Raw genomic sequence first — 6411 nt, 5'->3', positions numbered from 1 at the left:
ACTCTTAGTGATCGCCATCACCTAGATGGCTTGGTGGTGATTGGGAGCTTGGTGATCACCCGGCGGAGCTTGTGGGTGACCCAACTCAAGTTGTGAGCGGCTTTGAGTGATTCGCTACGACGGAGTGTCGAAGAATCAACCCATAGAGAGCACTTGATCCTTGCACGGATCAAGGGGGAGCTACACCCTTGCGCGGGTGCTCCAACGAGGACTAGTGGGGAGTGGCGACTCTCCGATACCTCGGCAAAATATCGCCACGTTCCTCTCTCTCTTTACTTTGAGCATTTACTTTGAGTATTTACTTTGAACAATTCAATACTTGTCTTTACATTCATCGAATTGCCATGCTAGAGTAAGTTTGGAACATAGGTTGCAAGTCCTTTGTGTGTTAGTTTGATAGAAACACTTTTCTAGGCACAAGGGGTTAATTGGGCTATCCGTATGATTTGATTATTGCAAGAAAATTTAGGATTAGCCCAATTCACCCCCCCCCCTCTTGGGCATCTTGATCCTTTCACCTCTAGATGCAAACTATCGGTGTTTTGGAACCGGGGGTCCCTCAACCAACGAGTGAATTTGTGCTGCGTGCTCCTAATCCCGGATGGTGATGCAAAGAGACACAAGGTTTATACTGGTTCAGGCAATCGAGGCCCTACGTCCAGTCTGAGAGATCGATCTTCTGTTCCTTGCACCGGAGTGCTTATAGTAGGGGGTTACAAGCTAGGTGAGAGAGGGAGCTAGCCCCAGGTCTCAGCGAGGATGGTGCGGGCTGCTTGAGGCGTTGTTCTCAAGCAGCATAGAAGTGTGTGGTTCTATCGGTGTGTTCGTCTTTTCTCCCCTTCTCTAGAAATGGCCCCGGTCCCTCCCTTTTATACTCTAAGGGAGAACCAGAGATGTCCATACATAGCGCTCTATAAATGGGGGTGGCGTGTCCGAGCCCTGTAGCCGGCCACTGTTGTGGTATGGTCGATGGAGTGGCCCTGTCCTTGTCGTGCAGAAGTGATGCGCCGGTATACTTGATCTTGTGCGTCGTGGGGCTCTAGTACAGCTTGATGCAGGACATGGCGGGCGGCGTGCTGGTCATCGTGCGATGACATCGTAGGGAGCTGTGGCTCTGCAGATGTCGAGGCCGAGCCATCGTGGGGGGCTCGGCGGACATGGTTCCTCAGGCTGCCGAGCCCCTGAAGCAAACTACCGAGGCCTTGGAGGGAATTATTGGTCCTGGGTACTGATTCCGAGGCCACAGTATCCCAGACGTGGCTCCCCACGCTGCGTTGTTCTTGGAGCAGGAGTTGGCAGCACAGTGAGGCATGGGCGTCAACTGTGTGCATAGTGGTTAGCACAGTGGCGGGTAACCCCTGCCCAGTCCTGCCTCCTGTCCCGTCGGCCATTCCGCTGCACTGTGCCGAGCCATCGTGGGGGGCTCGGCGGACATGGATCCTCAGGCTGCCGAGCCCCCGAAGCAAACTGCCAAAGCCTTGGAGGGAATTATTGGTCCTGGGTTCTGATTCCGAGGCCACAGTATCCCAGACGTGGCTCCCCACGTTGCGTTGTTCTCGGAGCAGGAGTTGGCAGCACAGTGAGGTATGGGCGTCAACCATGTGCATAGTGGTTAGCACAGTGGCGGGTAACCCCTGCCCAGTCCTGCCTCCTGTCCCGTCGGCCATTCCGCTGTACTGTGCCGAGCATGCGGCCGATGTCAGGGGCAGCAGTTGGCTGAGTTAATGTGACACGACGTTTTGTCAGAGGGACGGGTGAAGGAAGAGGCAGCGGAGTGCTGCCGAGCCCACCTCGCATGAGACGGAGGGTCGACGGCCCGGCCGAGGCCTGCGACGAGAGGGGGTCGGCCGAGGCCTTTGGTGGGGGATCGCCCGAGGTCAGCGGTGAGGGGGCCTTGGGCGAGTCGGAGAATCGGCCGAGGCCAGCGGTGTTTAGCTGGTTTTGACTTTTACGAAGTCTAAGCAGTCATTTTTTGGTTCTTGCTTAGGGTACCCCTTCTCACGGTATCCGACACAAACACTCAAGCAATGCACTTAGATTCTCTCCCAATCTCACAAATATGAAGAATCAATGAAGGAGATGAGTGGGAGAGCTTTGGCTAAGCTCACAAGGTTGCTATGTCAATGCAAATGGCCAAGAGAGTGAGCTTTGAGCTGGCCATGGGGCTTAAATAGAGAGCCCCCACAAATAGAGTCGTTGGGCTCCTCACTGCACTGAACACGGGCCAACCGGACGCTCCGGTCATATCGACCGAACGCAGGACCCCAGCGTCCGGTCGTGCGATGTACGCCACGTGTCCCCTTTCTTCAAATACTGAGCGCCCGATCCCAATGGTCAAGTGATGATCGGACGCACTGCTGCGAAGTGACCGAACGCTGAACCTCAGTATCCGGTCGTTTCCAATAAGCATCCAGAAATGAGAAATCACGACCGAGCACGTCCGGTCATGCTCGATCGGACTCTCCTAGCGTCCGTTCACTCGGCGTCTCCCTTGTGCGCTACCACATCAGCAGGACTGGATGCAACCCTCCAGCGTCCGGTCACTAAGTGACCCAGCATCTGGTCAAAGACTGACGCCAGCGTCTTTACAACTTCTACTGACTAGACGCACCGGTCCAATCGAGGCCAGCGTCCGGTCACTTCCAGTGACCTTCGTCTTTTCTATATAGGGCGCCTATGGCACCGTCGGACTGTCCGCACTCTATGGACGGACACTCCATCGATGGAGTTCCTAACCCTTGCTCAAATGTGCCAACCATCAAGTGTATCACCTTATGCACATGTGTTAGCATACTTTCACAAACATTTTCAAGGGCATTAGCACTCCACTAGATCCTAAATGCATATGCAATGAGTTAGAGCATCTAGTGGCACTTTGATAATCGCATTTTAATATGAGTTTCACCCCTCTTAATAGTACGGCTATCGAACCTAAATGTGATCACACTCTCTAAGTGTCTTGATCACCAAAATAAATAGCTCCTACCATTTATATCTTTGCCTTGAGTCTTTTGTTTTTCTCTTTCTTCTTTTTAAGTCCAAGCGCTTGATCATCACCATGGCATCACCATCATCATGATCTTCACAATTTCTTCATCACTTGGAGTAGTGCCACTTATCTCATAATCACTTTGATAAACTAGGTTAGCACTTAGGGTTTCATCAATTCACGAAAACCAAATTAGAGCTTTCACCTGCGCACACCCTCGACAACTCTGTGCACGGCGGTGCGGCGAGCGGTGGCACTAGGTGGCTACGCCGGCCACCTGGGACCTATGTGAGCCTATCTAATGGGTCGATCGCCATCTTTGACCTAGATGACTATGCTAAGCGATGGTGAGGGGTGGCAGGGCTCACTAGGGAAGGCTACAGCGGCGCGCGGCCATCCACGACGGCGGCGCAATGGTTCCGGTGAACTAGGACAGCTATCAGCTTAACCAGCTAGCGTGCGAGCAGCAGGGGCTCACCATGGACCTGACTGAGGTGATGGTACGGCCGAGGACTGTCCAAGTGAGGCCGGCTACATGCGACCAAGCGGCACAGTGGTGCATCGTGATGGATACGACTGCGTCAGCAGTGCTGGGGTAGCGGTAGAGGTACGTCTAAGGAGCATAGGGCGACGTAGAGGTGAAAGTGAAGCTAGCAGTGCACTTGGATTGGGTCGGGGTGGACAGATGGAGGACTGCCCACGGCAATGGTTGAGCTTGGTCGTATCGGCACAGCGGCGGGGAAAAACTTCAAATTGGAGCTTGTTCATGCTTGCTTCAAGGCTGGGTAGGGTTGGGGGTCAGGTGGCTTAATGGAGAAGCCAGGGATGAGTCGAATTGAGTTGAGGTGATCTAACCATGTTGAATTGGGCGAGTGAGGTTGGCCGGTCGCGGTGGCAGAGAGAGAGGCAGTCAGCGCTCGGCTCGTCCTCGCCTTGGCGGGACGCGAGCGGCGTGATTAGGACGCACACGCGCAGGCGCTACAGATAAGGCGTGCGCGCGTCCGCGACCCACACGGCACGAGCAGCTGCCGCGCCTTTATGGGCGAGACAACAGTAGGTACGGCCATGTGTCGATGCCGCGGATACGCCAAGCACGCACAGCAGCGGCAGGGCCACAGGTAGGGCCAACAGCGGTGTAGAGCCACAGGGGTGCAGATGCGGTGACGAGGCGATGGTAGCGCAGCGCGACCGTGGCGGCACCAATGGTGGCAACGCGAGGCAGGGCAGCAGGGCACGGGGCCAACGGCTCGCTACGGCCGGCCTCGGCCAAGCCCAGGCGGGCTCAACCGACCCAGCGTGGCGGCACGGGGTGGCCGCGCGGGACGCGGCCATGTGCGCGGCGCGCGGTGGCTGCGCGGTGACCGCGCGCACGGCGCCAAACATTCTGAGGCTGTGTCGTGCATGAATTTTAAAGTGTTGATACAAACTAAACTAATGAAGTTGGAGCTAAACCGCCTTCACTTTGCTTCAAACTATCATAAGAAAAAAAACATAGCACTGACCTTTAGCTAAATTTTCTGAAATTAATTCACCAACATGGCATTGTCACACTGTTTTCAAACTTAAAATTCTTCCAAGTCTTGAGCTGAATTTGATTTCAAGTTCCATTTCCAAGCCATTAGAAATACTAGCTAGTCATATTATTTTTTTACAACAAAAGTTACATTGTCATCTACAAAGTTTATACTTCAAACTTTATTTAGGTATCACACACATGTTCTATAGTATTTTTGCTTAATAAAAAATTGGTTTTCAGCCCTACTTTATATACATGAGCTATTGAATCAACTTTCATTTAACATTTTTTTGGTCATTTTAAGTTACAAGAAATTTATCTACATATTATATCACACGTATTATCACATAAACATGATGCTCATGACAGGGTTTAGTGGTTTGTTTAGGGTGTAACACCAAGGGTGTTATAAATCCCAGATTCTAAGACTGTTAAGTAATACCTTAGCAAAGTTGAAGAACAATTTAAAGGTTGTACAAAGGCCCTTGACATCATCTTTATAAGGAAGCTCACTAATGATAAGTATGATGGGAATGACATAAGAGACGACACATGAAGTTAAGCAACATACTCGATCCGATCCAATTTATAAGACGTAGTAAAACATGACACGGCCTCCTAAATTATATTTTGACCTTTATTTGTTTTATTTTATATTATTTGTATTTGTAAACTTATGATTATTGGATAGTATATTTCATCATAAATCGAATAGTATCAAGTTTGTATTGCAATTGTTAAAAATTGTTGGTCAAATTTTTACAAAGTTTTGACTCCTGACGTATGTAAAATGCCTTATAAATTGGACATGAGGTTGCGACTGCTAAGCTAAGGAAGATGGAAATCAGGTTTTTAACTCTCTCCGGTCAATTTTGTACCCTTAGCGGTTTTGATGGTGGTTTTGTTGAGGTAGCGCCACATCAGAGGAGATAAATTAGACTAAGTTGAAAGTTCAAGGAATTATTCAGACTAGAAATATTTTTTAAAACTCCAAAAATTTCATAAAAAAATAATTTTTCACAATTTATCCAAATTTGTTTACTTGAAAAAATAATGCAATTAAAAATTCTAAAATTTAGTTTAATCTTAGAAATCTAGAGAAGTTTTATTTTACCTCGGAAAATTATGAAATTAGTTTTAGATTTTTTTATAAAATCATGCTCTATCTTTTGGTGCCTAGCTTGAAATTATTTCAAATTTTGATGGACTCATTTTGATGCTTACGTGCTAGCAAAAGCTCTCGGTTAGGTATACGTACTAGAATTGAAAATAATCATGGAAGAACAAGAAAAAAAAAAGGTTAGTTTTACATGAGTGTTACGTAAGCAAACCCTACTTTAGCGAACACTGAGTATAACATGCGCACAAGAGAGAACTACCACATCGTATTGTCGCTGCTCGCTACTAAGTACTAACCAAAATCCTGTGTACTAATCCTTCCTTATCTTTCACATCTCCTTGTCATTCCTGAATATGATTTTCTGTCGCTGCTATGTGCGGCGGCCGTGAGCCCGTGACGACGCCATCCTAACTACTACCGCCCCAGCGCGCCCGCTCCGACGTGGACAGCTGAAAATGTCAACCATACCTTGAGTACTCTGAATCCTTGTGCCACGCACCGTTCCACCGAACTTCCAAACTTCTGCATTATTCTGCATCTGCTTCCAGGACGATGCTAGCTGCATCGGTCCATTCGGCTGGCAGAATTTTAGCTGAAATTGGCTGAAAAACACTGTTCTAACTAAATTGTCGTGAGAAAAAATAATATTCCGGCTAAAAAAAAAAGTCGAACAAGCCGAATATGGGGTAAGCCCATATTCATTTCATACCCCTTCCCATTTTCACTTCATCATGCAACAGCCGTTGTCAATTTGTCATTGCTTGTCTCCCTCATCTCTGTAAGACA

Source organism: Miscanthus floridulus, chromosome 3 (assembly GCF_019320115.1).
Source record: "Miscanthus floridulus cultivar M001 chromosome 3, ASM1932011v1, whole genome shotgun sequence".
In the NCBI taxonomy this organism is placed as follows: domain Eukaryota; kingdom Viridiplantae; phylum Streptophyta; class Magnoliopsida; order Poales; family Poaceae; genus Miscanthus; species Miscanthus floridulus.
Note: the sequence above shows the minus strand (reverse complement) of the source record.